At 34.2% G+C, this 17,244-nt stretch overlaps 1 protein-coding gene across 1 annotated transcript in view; it reads left to right on the forward strand.

Annotated features, from left to right (window-relative positions):
• Positions 1–17,244, forward strand: part of LOC114334873 (alpha-tocopherol transfer protein-like) — a 100,047-nt gene that overhangs the window by 28,838 nt on the left and 53,965 nt on the right. The window lies entirely within an intron of this gene.

Here is a 17,244-nt window from a genome sequence, read left to right on the forward strand (position 1 = left end):
TGTAAACATATTAAAAAAGAAGCTGCATCTCGATAAAAACTGACTTATCGAAAAAAAGAGGTGTACAAATATCACTGGTATTTTTTCTAAGATACTCCTGCCATGAGAATGCCACATGTCCAGTTTCATTAAAAAATCTCTAATAGTTTTCAACATATTGAAAAAAATCGATTTTCATTTTGCAACTTCAAAGGGCTGTAACTCCTTTTAGGTGCACATTTGGACTAAGGTAAGTTAGGTTTAATCCAACTATTTTTGGTCCCAGAATATGTGTTTTAATTTATGACCTGCATTTTTTTTACACCCATATTATACAGGGTGTTTCATTAATAATTGTCCATATAGTAACTGGAGAAACCTTAACACAAAATACGAAGATTTAACGTAAAACACTTAAATAAAATGTGGTTCCTTACTGAGTTACAGGGTGTTTTATCTAAAAATTTAAAAATTATTTTTGCTCAGCATTTTCAAACTATTCGACGTATCCTTTTCATACTTGGCAGGTAGTATAAGTACTGTACAAGCTACTAAATTATGTTAAACAAACGTTTCTGGCTATTACCAAAGGCGTACGACGGGGGAAAGTGAATGGTTGACCCTCTCCAACTTCTTCGCCACTGGCGAAATTGCTATTTTGGTTCAATTTTTGGATTCTCCAATACTTTCTATGAAAATAATATACTCTTCATTCGTAACGATAAAGGCATTAGTTTTTGAGATCTTTGAAGTTAAAAATGAAACGACACGGTTATTTTGATTAATGTATTGTGTCGCTTCATTTTTAATTTCAAATATCTCGAAAACTAATCATTTTATCGTTACGAATAAAGAGTATATTATTTACATAAAAAGTATTGCAAAATCAAAAAATTACACTAAAATGGCAATTTCGTCAGTGGCGTAGAATTTGGGAAGGGTCAACCAGCCGCTATCCCCTGTCGTACGCCTCTGGTTGTAGCTAGAACGTTTATTTATCTTAATTTAGTAGGGTGCATAGTACCTACACTTTCTGCCAAGTATGATAAGGATACGCCAAATAGTTTTAAAGTACTGGGTACAAATAATTTTTAAATTTTAATCATATGAATCATATAAATTAATCAAAATAACTGTGCCGTTTCATATTTAACTTCAAATATCTCGAAAACGAATGACTTTATCGTTACCAATGAAGAGTATATTATTTACGTAGAAAGTATTGGAGAATCAAAAATAGCACTAAAATAGTAATTCCTCCAGTAGCGTAGAATTTGAGAAGGGTCAACCATTCACCATCCCCTGTCGTACGCCTCTGGTAGTAGCTATAAACATTTGTTTATCACAATTTAGTAGGGTGTCTAGTAGTCGCACTTTCTGCCAAGTATGAAAAGGATACGTTGAATAGTTTTAAAATGCTGTGAAAAAATAGTGTTTAAATTTTTAGATCAAACACCCTGTAACTCAGTAAGGAACCACATTTTATTTAAGTGTTTTAGGTTAAATCTTCGTATTTTGTGCTAAGGTTTCTCCAGTTACTATATGGACAATTATTAATGAAACCCCTGTTTATCATATATTACATCTCATATCGCTCACTATAGTAATGAGTGAGCCTGTATATACCGAACCATAATATATTATATGGTTTTTATAATGACATAAAAAAAATCTCGCCCAAAAATCCTACGACCAACAGAATTTATATGCTTTATAGACTTCGAAAAAGCATTTAACAGAGCGACCTAATATTAGAACGTTTGCAAGAAGTCGGTTTAGATAGAAAAGACATAAAATTACTGAAAAACTTGTACTGGAACCAAAACGCAAGAGTTAGGATCGAAGGTTCCACATCCGCAGAAGTAGAAGTTAGGAGGGGAGTTGTTTAAACTAAAATATACATAATTCACATTTCCGCAATTAACACCCAGTACATCAAATTAACTTCATTTTGTTATTGTATTCTTCTTCTTAAAGTTCCATCTCCTAGCGGAGGTTGGATATCATAATGGCTATGGTCACTTTGTTGGCTGCTGCTCTGAACAGTTGTAATGAACTACAGTTAAACCATTCTCTAAGGTTCCTCAGCCAGGAGATGCGTCTTCTTCCTATGCTTCTTTTTCCTTGGATCCTTCCTTGCATAATAACTCTCAGCAGCTCATATTTCTCTCCTCTGGTAATGTGACCCAAATATTCTAGTTTTCTTGTTTTTATACTGTTCATAATTTCTAACTCCTTATTTAAACGTCGTAGCACTTCAACATTGGTAATCCTTTGAACCCACTGAATTTTCAACATTCTTCTGTAACACCACATTTCGAACGCTACTATTTTTCTTATATGTTGCCTTTTCAATGTCCAAGCTTCCATTCCGTATAGTAATATAGAAAATATGTAGCATCTTAGAGCCCTCAATCTGAGAGGCAACTGAAGATCTTTGTTTGTAAGCAGTGTCTTCATTTTTATAAATGCTTGCCTTGCAGTTTCAATTCGGACTTTAATTTCTTTGCTTTGGTCATTTTTGTCATCAACCCAGGTTCCCAGATATTTGTATGTCTTTACTTTTTCTATTTGGGTTTGCTCTAGTATTAACCTTTCATTTCCATGTTGTGTTTTTGAGACAATCATAAATTTAGTTTTTTTTCTTGTTTATTTTGAGTCCATGTCGAATGCAATAATCGTTAATTCTATTTAACAATTCTTGTAGCGACTCAAGGGTGTCTGCCATTATAATGGTGTCATCAGCGAATCTTATGTTATTTACTGTTCTTCCGTTTATAGAGATGCCATCACTTAGTTCCGCTATCGCTTCCTGAAATATGGCTTCACTGTACACGTTAAACAGTAGCGGCGACAGCACACAACCCTGTCTTACCCCTCTTTTTATATCAATATTCTCGGACTCTTGTTCGTCTATCTTTATATTGGCCTTTTGATTCCAATACAGATTGATGATAATTCGTAAGTCTCGTCTGTCTATATCTCTGTTTTTCAATAATTCTATTAGTTTTTCATGTCGGACTCTGACGAACGCTTTTTCGAAGTCGATGAAACAGGAATAAATATCCAGGTTCATATCTAAGCATCTTTGAGAGAGGTCATTAAATGCAAACAATGCCTCTCTTGTTCCAAGTCCTTTGCGGAACCCAAATTGGGTATCATCCATATCATTTTCTAGCTTTCTGTATAATCTTCCATGAATCACCTTTAGAAATATTTTGAGGGTATGGCTTATTAGTGATATTGTCCTATAGTCTGAACAATCTTTGGCATATATTGTTTATATATGTTATTGTATATAGAACGAAAATAATACTGTCCCTCAGTATTCTTGGATGTTAGCCAAGCCTTTGACAAGGTTTGGCATGATGGACTATTATACAAAATATCTAAAATATTTCCACTATCCTTCTATCAACTGCTCGAATCCTATCTTCATGACAGACAGTTTCTTTAAAAGTGAATGATGAATATTCGCAAAAATTTCCAATCAAGGCCGGAGTTCCGCAAGGCAGTGTCCTGGGTCCCATTCTATATGTATTATTCACATCAGATATTCCTACGTCTCCACACACTGTCATAGGAACCTTTGCGGATGACACCGTCATCTTAGCAATTCACCAAGATCCAGTAGAAGCTTCCAACATCCTACAAAATGACTTAGCAAACCTAGAAAATTGGGTAAAAAAATGGAAAATTAAGATAAATGAGGCTAAATCCGTCCATGTCAACTTTACTACAAGAAAAGATCAGTGTCCATCACTATACATAAATAACAAAATTATTGCTAAAAACAACTCTTCCAAATACCTCAGCATATATCTAGACTCTAAACTTACTTGGAAAGTGCACATAACAAAGAAGAGAAAAGAAATAGACACGAAAGTCAAAGAACTCTACTGGTTGATAAGTAGAAAATCAAAGCTAAGTTTGGAAAATAAACTGCTGATATACAACACCATAATGAAACCAATATGGATGTATGGTACCGAAGTCTGGGGATGTGCAAGCAAATCTAATATTGCTATCATCCAAAGGAGCCAGTCAAAAATACTACGCATGATCACAAATGCACCTTGGTTCGTGTCGAATTTAACATTACATGAAGATCTGAAGGTTCCATTCATCTCAGATGTCACTAAAGATAGGTACAAAAAACACCACGAGAAAATGGAAACACACCCCAACGCAGTATTACAGCCGCTAGTACAAGCTCCAATTGCCAGAAGGTTGAAGAGATTATGGCCAGCTGACATGAAGACTATCTAGGACTCTTTCATTAGAGGGAGTCCCTTCACGCCAATGAGGGGCCCAGCTCCCAAGTCAACACTTTAACTTATAGGATGCTAATGTATTTTGATTGTTAAATAAAGCATAACTAAAAAAAATATGATATTGTATACAACAGGTGCGACACAAAAAATTAGGTGTTCATAAACAATATATTTGGACATTTCAAATTAGTGCTTACTAGAAAAATTAACTCCTTTTGTTCTTTGTTAAAAACAATAATAGTCGCGTATCTAATTTGACTCAAAATCACTAGGTATCTATAAAACTACGGTACAGAATAAAGAACGCATCATTATCATTAAGTATTATTAGCTGTTAGACGTTGTTTCTGTTAACTTAAACTTTATATTTGTCCCGGGTCATAGTGTCAGTTTAAATAAATTCGTATCATTGCACATCTGGTGTTTTACTAAATACACGGCTCCAGCAACGATTCCAGGCTCAGCTAGCAGTTTTGACTGTGCCGAACTTATTCAGGAGTTCGAAAAGGATGTGTTCTGTCGCCCCTGCTGTTTAATCTTTACTCCGAGTTTTTATTTAAAGAAGCACTGACGGATTCCAAGGATGGAGTCAAGGTGAATGGTGTAAACATCAATAGCATCAGATACGTCGATGATACGGTATTGATTGCGGATTCCGACTTGGGTCTACAACGATTCATCGACAAGATCAACTCGACCTGTGAGCGATTTGGTATGAAAATAAATATTAAAAAAACCAAAGTGATGTCAATCCGAAAAAACCAAAACCTACCTCAATCTTCCACAATAAATGGCCTCATTTTAGAACAAGTCAATAAATTTAAGTACCTGGTATGTTTTGAGACATGGACTTTATAACATCAACTGTAAATAAATTGGCGGCCTTTGAAATGTAGATCTACCGGAGAATCCTCAAAATTTCATGCACATCGCATATCTCAAACAAAGAAGTGTAGCATCGAATAGGCAAGGAAAGAGAACGTTTCAACACAGTGAAAGTTAAAAAAACATCATACCTAGGCCCCATATGTGTTGATTGACTGCCACATCATACCTACTGAGAAATAATAAGTACCAATATGCTCAAATTATAGTGAAAGGAAAGATCGAGGGAAAGAGAGTACTAGGAAGTGAAAGCCTATCGTGGCTCAGAAACATTCGACAATGGACAGGGTTAAATTTTGAACAGCTGAAGACAGAGTAGAGTTTGTAATTGTAGCAGCCAACAGTGCCGGATTTACCACTAGGCCGACTAGGGGTCCCCGAAAAGGGGGCCGCAGCGTTTTGTAAAAAAAAAACTTTTTTGGTAAAAAAATGTTACTAATTGAATTGAAATCAGTAAACAATTTTTCAAATAAGAGAATGGCTATTCTACTAAACACGTGGTACGGCATTTTACTACGTTTTGGCAAGAGTAGCAAAACATTAACTGCTACAGACTTAAATGTGACTTACAACATACAAATCTGTAAAGGAGTATGCATTAAGTCTGAGAGATAACTTTGATTCCTATGAAAAAAGAGGAAAAGAGTTGTCTAAAAATGAAACCTATATTCTTGAAATAAAAAGACTCCCGAAAAGAAAAGCTCTCCCTGGCTAAGGCAAAGAAGATTTAATGTTGTAATTGACACGCTTTATTCAGAATTGAATGAAAGGTCCGAAGTTTATTTCAGTCTTGATGAAGAATTTTGATTTAAAACAACTTATCAATTTTCAATGAAGAAATCGGGGTAAACGTTTCTATTTTGTCTAAAAAGTATCGAATCGACATAGATGGCGACTTTGGAGAAGAGTGTGTACAGTTCAAAGGCTTTGTTGAAGGTATATTTGATGAAGAAAGAGACCCTCATGACAACAAGATTACCAAGCCTCCGAGAAATACACTTTTGGAGTATCTGAAAATCATTCATGAAAAACAGTTAACAACATTATTTCTGAATATGGACACGGCTTTGCGTATTCTACTATGCATGATGACATCTAATGCATCTGGAGAAAGTTCATTCAGCGTGTTGAAAAGTTTCAAAAACTATTTGAGTAACTCGACTTCTGACGAAGATTGTAGATTGTCTAGTTCGGCCAGTTTTGTTTCAAGCCTTAGACTTTAAAAATTTGATTAAAGATTTTGCAGCCAAAAAAGCTAGAAAAGTGAGTTTTTAGAGTTTAGATATGATATTTATTATAAGAGAATAATGAATAATGAATTGAACGATATAGAAGTTCATTTGTTGTATTCTTATGCCTGGTTGCACCAACAGATCTTAAGCTTAAGGCGTGCATTAACTCGCCTTTGCTCTATGAAGACTCTCATCACCCAGCTCTTCAAATTACATTTACGGATATATTTGTGAAAGAGCCTATATTTAGGTATTGTTCTGAGCAAATAACTTATAACTTTAAAAAAGCAAATTTTCCTGCTTTATATCGAGAACTATACGAAACAGATTGGAATTTTCTGGATACTACTAGTGACGTTAACGTAATTTTAAGTAATTTTTATGATAAAATGTTTTCTTTGTTTAATACGTATATTCCAGTTTATAAAAATTTTAGTCATAAATATCCACCCTGGTTTGATGCTGACATCATTCAGAACATCAAATTAAAAGCAAAGTTTCGAAAAAAATTTAAGAGATTCAAAAATCATTGTGATTTGCTTGAGTTTCAACGGTTAAGACACCTTGTCAAATCAAAAATCAGTTTGGCATACAATGTGTATGTCGATAAAATTCAAATATCTCTATCCATCAATCCCAAGAAGTTTTGGTCGTATGTTAATGCGAAAAATAATAGTTCAAGAATTCCTGGTGTAATGAAATATAATGGCATTACTACATCCGAACCACAAAATATTGTGAATGTTTTTGCAGAATTTTTCAATAGTGTTTTTCTGTCATCTGATATTAATTTTAAAGCTAACTCTTCATCAGTTAACGCAGATTACTTAAATTTTTATCCTATTGTAGAATCTGACATAATTTCTGCTAGTAAGAAATTGAAAGACAAAATGACGTGTGGACCTGACAATATACCATCTTTTCTGGTTAAGGATTGCATAGGCGCCTTAACTGTGCCACTATTAAAAATTTTTAATTTATGTCTTCTGAATAAAGAATATCCAAGTCTCTGGAAGGCGTCAAAAGTGTGCCCAGTATTCAAAACTGGTGAAAGGGATCAGGTAGAAAACTATAGACCAATTTCCATAATTTGCAATCTGTCGAAGGTTTTTGAAATAATTTTGTGTAATCGTATTTATTCAAGAACTCGTAATCAGCTGTCTCAATACCAACATGGTTTTGTCTCCAGTCGGTCCACTGTAACAAACTTATTAGTGGTCACACAATATATTTCAGAGGCCCTAGGTAATAGAAGTCAAGTTGACGTCGTCTATACCGATTTTTCGAAGGCGTTCGATAGAATTCACCACGGAGTATTGCTTTCTAAATTATACCACTTTGGTCTTTCTGAGGATGCTGTTACTTTTATGAGGTCTTACTTGTCAAATAGAATGCAGTTTGTTTCTTACAATGGTTACAAATCGTCAAAGTACCTTGCTTCTTCAGGGGTTCCACAAGGTTCTAATCTAGGTCCATTATTGTTCTTGTTATTTATTAACGATCCGTGTGAATCTATTTCTGCACCATGTTTATGTTATGCTGATGACTTAAAGATTTATTCATTGATAAGCGACCTTAACGATTGTCATTTTCTGCAGAGTGAACTGAATCTCGTACATGAATGGTGTAAGGAAAATCATCTGACTCTTAATGCCAATAAGTGCAAGGTGGTTAGTTATTCCAGGAAACAGTCTACTATATACCATCCTTATATTATTGATGGCAATGAACTGGAACGTTTGACTAAAATTAAAGACCTTGGAGTTATACTTGATCACAAACTCACTTTTGTTGAACATGTTAATATAAAGGTTAGAGAAGCACTTAAATCTTATGGATTTATAATTAGAAATAGTCGAAATCTCACTAATACTAAGGCCATTAAATTACTGTTTTACACTTTTGTACGCTGTAAACTGGAATATGCCTCTATCATTTGGTCACCGTTTTATGATGTACACATCCAAATTATAGAACGGGTTCAGCGTAAATTTTTAAAATTTTTGTCTTATAAAATTAATGGTATATATCCTACGAGGGGTATCAGCAATAATGAGTTATGTAGCGGTTTGGACGTAGTTTCATTAGAATCTAGACGAATTAATGCCTCCCTGGTATTCCTGTACAAGCTACTACATAATCTCATTGACAGCCCTGATATCCTTCGACAAATAAATTTTAACGTTCCGTCTTATCCAGTAAGAAATTCGATTACGTTCAGAAATACACAAGCTAGAACTAACCTTATGTTAAATTCTCCTCTATTCGTCATGTGCAGCTATTATAATGCCTTAAGTATTTACTGCGATATATTTAACTGCAGTTTAAAGCAACTGATTTCTATGGCCAAGATCTACCTAGGTGATTAATAATTTATTTCTTTAGGTTCAAATTTAGTTTTGTAAAATTTTTGTTATATTATCGATACCTATGAATCACTAATATTTTATTTAATTTTTTATTTGTGTAATATTTTGTCCTGTAAATGGATTCTGTTGGACAATAAACGCTATTATTATAATAAACGCTATTATTATTATTAACGAAACATATGCGTTGCACCATTGAGTCTTAGATCAATTTTCAGCTTGCCACAATGGATTGTCATGTGGATTGCATTGATAAGAATTGAAAATTATGGTGCAACGTATGTGACACTTAAATCGGCCCTATCTATAAGCTGAGCTGGGTTAAGCTGGAGCTTAAGATTTGTTGGTGCATCCAGGCATTAATATTTTTATTTTTCAGTACCGTAGCCTATTACTAGTACAGTTCATATTATTTTGCTTGTTCTTTTAATGTCTTATAATGTCTTTTCAACTCGGCTTTTTTTAGTTTTTTGTTGTCATCTGTACTTTTCCCTCCGAATGAAACAAATGGTATTTAATTTTAACAATTAACTACAATACTAATTATTTATAATATAATCATTTTAGTAATATTAATAATTTTACAAATAACTGCTGTTTGCTAATATTTTGAATTATATATTTTTTATCTTCTTCTTAAGGTGCCTTCTCCATTACTGAAGGTTGGCTATAACTACAGCAAATTGTTCTCTATCTTGAGCGGTTCTTAGTATCGATTGTGTGTCCATGCCTGTCCAGTCTCTCACGTTCTTCAGCCAGGAGCATTTTCTTCTTCCTGAACCTCTTCTTCCTTCCACTTTCCCTTCCATTACGAGTCGTAAAAAGTTGTATCTTTCTCCTATGTAGATTATTTCCTAGATAACTCGTTTTTCTGTTTTTTACAATATTTAGGAATTCTCTCTCAGTCTCCAATCTTCTCAGCACCTCGTTGTTGGTCACGTGATCTGTCCAAGAGATCTTCAGCATCCTTCAAAAAACCAACATCTCAAAGGCTTCTATAAATATAGAATTCTTTCTATAACTTTTCTTTTTAGAAATTTCTATAAATATAGAAATTGTTAGAGCTGTTTTGGGGTTTTAGCCAAATTTTCAAACCAAGATTATTTAATTAGTAAATACATTTTAACCTATTTATGTCTGTATTTAAATAGAACATTAGAGGCATTTCTATTCAATTATGTTATAATTTGTATTGCGAATTTTAAAAAGTAAAATTAAAATAAACGTTTTAATTATTATTATTTTTATTAAGTCTTTATGCTTTAATTACATAATCGTGAAGTTATCGAGGGCCGCTCGGGGTAATTTGGCCTAGGGCCGCAAATACCCTAAATCCGGCACTGGCAGCCAACCTCCATTGAAAAACAAACACAACAGGCATACAACTACTACAAACGAATCAGAAACGAATACTTAAGTAACGTTTACACGTATCCAGTAACTGGCGCCAGTCTCACTGGAATGCGAGTGCTTGACTAAGACAGCGCTGGATAGGTTCGTTTACACGTATCCAGTAACTGGCGCCAATCTCACTGGCACTATTATTAAAAATCCTAATACGGCCACTGAAACCACAGGTACGACAGCGCCAACGACTGGAACGCTGTGTTTACACGTGTCTACAACCACTGGCACGGGGTTAGAGGGGACGCGGACGCGGACGAGTGCCACTGGCACGAAAAATAGACCAGCCTTCTATTCGAGACAGCGCTGGCAGACAGCGCTGGACTGGAACAAAAAAGCCTTTACATGATGCCAGCACTGTCGTTCCAGTGCGACTGGCGCCAGTTACTGGATACATGTAAACGCGCCTTAAGTGAGGTAAATAAAAAGGGAGCACTGGCAGAGTTTCTCAAAACAGATGGAACACGACTTCTACGGAACACAAAAAGGAGTATGGAGAATAATCAGAGGGCAAAGAAAGGAGATGAACGAATTAATAAAGGCGAAACACATTCAGAATGACACATGGGCAGACTACTTCCGATCTCTATTTGCTAAAGGCGGCTATAACGAACCACCAACACCTGAAGTTACGACAAACGAAGAAATAAATAAACATCGAGGAGGGAGAGGTAAAGGAAGCATTAAAAAAATTAAAAAATGGAAAATCTCCAGGAGAGGACAGAATATTGAACGAACTTCTAAAGTACGGAGGACAAGATCTAAGTAATTAAAAGCTATAAAAACTAATACAAAAAATAATAGAACAAAACAGAATACCACAAGAATGGAGATCAAGCATCCTAATAGCTCTCTTCAAAAAAGGAGACAAATCAGACCCGGAGAATTACAGAGGGATTAACTTATTAAACATAACATTAAAATTAACAACAAAAGTGATGACAAACAAATTGAATGAAATTATAATATTAGCAAAAGAACAACATGGTTTTAGGTCGGGAAGATCATGCACTGACGCTATATTTATAATGAGGCAAGTTCAAGAGAAATCGTTGGAATATAACAAACCGGCATATTATGTTTCGTGGACCTTAAGAAAGCATTTGACAGGGTTACATTAAAGGACGTTATCCACTTGTTATACTCGAGAGAGGTACCTCTGGGAATAATTAAAACGATAGAAAACATCTACCAGAACAACACAATAAAAGTAAAAGTGGAAGATGAACTAACTGACTTAATTGAAGTCGGCGATGGGATAAGACAGGGGGATTCCTTGAGTCCTTTATTGTTCAACCTGATCATGGACGAAATAATAAAAAAAAAGTAAGAAAAAAAGGATACCAAATGGGAGAAAAACAACTTAAAACAATCTGCTATGCGAACGATGCAATACTAATCTCTCAAAGTGAAGATGATTTAGATGATCAAAAAAGACAAAATGCATGGTTATAACAGCAGATCCAATAAGATGTAAATTGGAGCTGGAAGGTCAGATAATAGAACAAGTGATGGAGTTTAAATACCTAGGCATCACACTATCTAGCTACGGAAGGCTCGAAACAGAAGTGGAAGATCAAGTGAATAGAGCAAACAGAGCCGCAGGTTGCCTGAATGACACAATATGGAGAAATAAAAATATCGGAAAAGAAATGAAAGGCAGAATTTACAACACAGTCATCAGACCAATAATGACCTACGCGACATAAACACGACTCGAAACAGAGAGGACAAAAATATTGCTCGAAACAGCGGAGATGAAAACCCTTCGAAAAATCGATGGTAAGATTCTATGGGACAGAGCTAGAAGTACAGATATACGACGGAGATACACGGTGGATAACATTAATAACTGGATAAGAAACAGAAGAATAGAATGGAATGACTACATAAGCCGAATGACAACAAATAGGATAATCAGGACAGCGAGAGACGGTTCCCCAATAGGAGGACGATCAGTTGGAAGACCACGAAAACGATGGAATGACAACTTACTGGAGGCACATTAAAAAAACAGACACAGTCATGTCTATACAAAAAGAAGAAGAAGAAGAAAAAGAACCTCAATTGAGGAGAGGGCACTTTAAGAAGGTACTTACCTAATGACACCAAACGTGCGAAATACAAACACCAAACGTATGAAAATAAAATCGGCATTAGTTTTTTAGTAATCCTTTTGTCAGCATAAGTGTTATATTTTGAGGTTGCAGTCATTAATTTATTAAATTTAATTTAATTAGTGAGAGACAGCTTAAGGTTTAATTTGCTTCAGAGGTCTCCATCATCCGTTTACATACGTTTCTTCCTCTAGGAATCGTCAGAACAACTTTGTGATGCGCTCTGAATCAAACTAAATCCAGCTCTCTAGTAAGCAAAACAATTCGAAATTTTTGCTATTGGGCGCAATAGCACTAAATGCATCCATTATTGTTTATTCTCAAATATTCAATTTTCATATCTGATATTAAACAATGTTCTTATTACTCTGCATATCATATTAAAGCGATTTGTTATTATATTAAAACATGTGCGGTCTGCTAATTTAGTTAACTATTGCATTGCGAATCATAAACAATAATTTGGACAATAATTGCACATAAAATTTGATAAGTTAATATGAACTCTTTGTTCTCTAATATTTGGTAATAAGATATTTGGAGATAACGAGTGTGGGCCTGACCCAGAAAAATACTGCCACAAGAAACCACACATTAATATTCGTTCATTCGAATCACTTCAAACAATCAAGATGTGACTTCAGATTATTATCATTGTTATCATTCATACAATCAGTGTCACAGACAATAAGAGCAAATATATTATTATTATTGCTCCCGGGGTATAAGTGTCGATTTAAATAAAGTTCTATCATCTTTAATGTGGTGTTTCACTATCGGCGATATAAGTTTAGCTGAGCCGATATTATTCTTGGTCCTTCGAGCCGGATCTACATTTATATAATATACATACTATATGTGATATACATATAAATTATACGGTCATACGGTCATACGGGAATACAAACCTATACGATTAACTTGATACCAGGAAAGGCGAAACGAAGATATAAAATAGCCAAACAGAGAACAAAAAAAGCAAGATATTTTAATCAGATTAGATGTATCCGAGATGAAAATAATAGAATACTAGTTCACGAAAGGGATGTCGAAAAGAGATGGAGAAAGTACTTTGACAGCTTATTAAATGAAAAATTTGACAGACAGCCTGTAGAGTCAACGGAGACAGTAGCAGCAATGGTCACCAAAATAACAAACGGGGAAGTGACTCAAGCGCTTCAAAAAATAAAGAAAGGAAAGCGGTAGGGCCAGATGATATTCCCGGGGAAGTATGGAGAGCATTGATAGAGAAAGAACAAGGTGGCTAGCAGGTCTATTTAATAGAATTATGGAAGTTGGACAAATGCCAGATGAATGGAGAAGCAGTCTACTGGTACCTGTTTACAAAAACAAGGGAGATATACAACAATACATGGGATATACAACAATACATACAAACTACAGGGCTATAAAACTGCTTAGCCACACCATGAAAATATGGGAAAGAGTAATTGATAGACGGATACGTGAAGAGACCGAAATATCCGAGAATCAATTTGGCTTTATGCAGGGCAGATCATCAACAGATGCAATTTTCATTATAAGGCAGTTGATGGAAAAATACAGGAGTAAAGAAACAAACGCTCATATGGTAGTCATTGATCTTGAGAAAGCATATGATAGAGTTCCTCGAGAGATTCTGTGGTGGGCACTCAATAAGAAAGGAGTCCCTGATGAATATGTAAAGATTGTGAGGGATATGTATAAGGGAGTAACGACTAGTGTTAGGACAGGTGTGGGAAAGATTGATAAATTTCATGTGAAAGTAGGATTACACCAAAGCTCTCTATTTATTTATTCTCATTAGTTTTGGACCAGATAACAGCGAAACTATAGGGTAACATTCCATGGTGCTTAATGTATGCTGATGATGTCGTGTTAGTAGGAAATAGTGAAAGAGACTTAGAACAAAAACTGGAACAGTGGAGGCAAGCTCTGGAGGAAAAAGGTTTAAAACTTAGTAGGAACAAAAGAGAGTATGTGGAATATTCATTTAAAGATGGAGTTACTACAAATAAAATGGTATCTTTGGATGGTGAACTGATTGTACAAAGCAATAGTTTTAAGTACCTGGGATCGGTATTACAGAGTAATGGAGAAATAGATGGAGATGCATGCAGTATAATTAGGGCTGGATGGATGAAGTGGAAAGAAGCAAGTGGTGTGTTGTGTGACAGAAAAATTCCAATGAAGTTAAAGGGAAAATTCTATAAAACAGCCATAAGACCGGCTATGATGTACGGAACTGAATGTTGGGCAGTGAAGAAGAAAGAGGAACAACGAATGCATGTGGCGGAAATGAGAATGCTTAGATGGATGAGTGGAGTGACAAAGAAGGATAAAATTAGAAATGAGTATATTAGGGGAAGTCTAGGTCTGGCACCAATTGATGCCAAAATGAGAGAGCATAGATTAAGATGGTTTGGTCATGTTCAACGTCGAGACGTAAATCACCCAATACGAAGAATAGCTGAAGTGCAGATTCCTGGAAGGAGTAGGAGAGGAAGACCAAAGAAGACCCCGGGGGAGACGATAAGGCAGGACATGTTGGTAAAGGGGATTTACATTGATCTGACCCAAGATAGAATTGTGTGGAGAAATGCAATTAGGGAAGCCGACCCCGCATAGGGATAAAGCAAAGAGAATGATGATGATGATATACATATAAATCAAATAATTTTGTATTATTTTGCTTACTAGACAGCTGGATTTAGTTTGATTCAGAGCGCACCATAAAGCGGTTGTGACGACTCCTAAAGGAAGAAACGTACGTAAACGGGTGATGGTGATCTCTGAAACAAATTAAATATTAAGCTGTCTCTCACTACCTTAGTTCTACTCAATTTTTGAGTATTAGGAAGCAAAAATTAGTTTAATTTTTACCTAGATAAATAGACGGCTTGTAGAATGCAACCGTAGATTCCCCCCATTGTCTATGATTTATAGGACCATTTGCCTTGCAAATTGTAGAAGGCTCGGATTTTAGGTTGTTACCAGAACTTTGCTTTCCGGCGTAAGAGATCTATAGTGCTTCTCTTTGTTTAATTTAATTAATATATTAGTCGTCAATAGGAGAAACTTTGTTAATATCGAGCGTTAGCAAAATTAATTTTGCTTCATCAGGATATGCTAAAATAAATATATGATTATTTTATCAGTAAATACAACGAAATTAAGACGAAAAAACATTGTATAAAACAAGCATTACAACTTACAACATAAGGTTAGTTCATTAAATGTTTAACAACATCACAAAACATTAGGTATAATTAAAATTCGTATTCTACCAGCAATTACCATGTCTTAATTTTATTTAATTTGAGGAAACGCATGATTAACTAATATTTTAAAATTAAATTTATGTCAGAAAGGCGCTCGTCCGTAATTATTATATTTTACGATTGTTAAAAAAATGGATCTATGTAATTTGTCCACTGATCAGTTTAGCAATAGAGTAAAGTGGTGCCAAATTTGAAAATTAAAATTTTTGAATTTAGACAGGTATATATTTAATATTATTAAATTAAAATATTGTTTTCGTAAGATATAATGTAATTATAAATATTGACTAAGTTTATCACTGCCAGTGTTTTTATTAATACATTGATATATTTATTAATTTATGCATACCATTTGTAAGAATTCTGTTTTGTATAATTTGTTTTCTTGTCTCAATATTTTGGTTTCATTCATATTTTATTATTTCTGAGATAATTTTCATGTGATATCAGTCCGCCTATTAGATTTCTGGATGTCTGGCTGATGTACGACTTGTGTCAATATAATACATTGACCTTTACATAATGCATTTGGCAGTTGTATAAATTTAATTAATATTAAAACAACTTACATATCTACTGTTATTTGAACTTTTTATGATTTTAGTTTTTTTATCTTAAAATATGAATAATGAGAATATTAATACTGTTAATACATAAAATTCAATTATTTTGTGTATTCGTACTACATTTGTCAAAGAACTATTACTTCAACTATGTAATGATTGCAGACTTCGACATCTTAACTATAGTAGTTCCCTCTACTTTCCCATGCATGAAATTATTTACGAATTACTTTTTATACTAGGTCTTTTTTTAACTCACAGAAACTAGTATCGCAAAATTAAGGCGCTTTTAACAAAAGCCGCAAAATTAAGGATAAACAATACAGAATGTCTTTGATGGCTTACGAATTTTGACGTTTATAATTTTCAATATCAGTGACAGTTTATTGGTTTATTTGCATTTATTGTTTATCTAGTTTTATAAATCAATAAAGTTTATTTGGGTTTATATTTATAGAAAATAAATATAATATTTCAGTAAATAATGGAAAAGTTGCAATACCGACTTTTGGGTCCCCAGACAAAGACGAGTACCTATTAATAATATAGTAGTGTTGATAACTCAATTTGTGAAAAATTTGCACTTGTATCACTGTTTCCTCAAAGGTGCGATAATATATTAAAAACATTAATAATTTATTTATGTAATTCACTCGATAGGTCCGTATTTGTCAAACTTGGTAATATTAAATCTTCTTAACAATATTAACTTTTTTGTTGTGACTGTTTTTTAATTTATTTATTACCGTTCTATATTTAGCTTTATAGGTCTGATCTTTATGTTTAATGTTGAGTCCATCAATCTCCTCAATAGCGAAAAAAGATGAAATACTTCAATAAAATAACTTTATAAAATACGTTAACGGGATAATAGCCATTTCCTAATTATTACCACTTATTATCACATCAATCTATAGGGCTTTTCATCGATTGCCATTTGTTTCGAGCTTCTGTCATATGTTCTATAATCTGTGTATAATATTAATATACACGGATTATGCGACATGTGACAGAAGCTCGAAATAAATGACTGTGAAAGTGGGCCGGTGCAAGTTCGGAAGAGCGACACCTAGTGTCATAAATCAGCAACATGTTTAGCACTTGTAATTATATGGGCCAATTATATTAGCCCTGGTTATT

The sequence above is a fragment of the Diabrotica virgifera genome, chromosome 7, assembly GCF_917563875.1.
Source record: "Diabrotica virgifera virgifera chromosome 7, PGI_DIABVI_V3a".
Lineage (NCBI taxonomy): Eukaryota > Metazoa > Arthropoda > Insecta > Coleoptera > Chrysomelidae > Diabrotica > Diabrotica virgifera.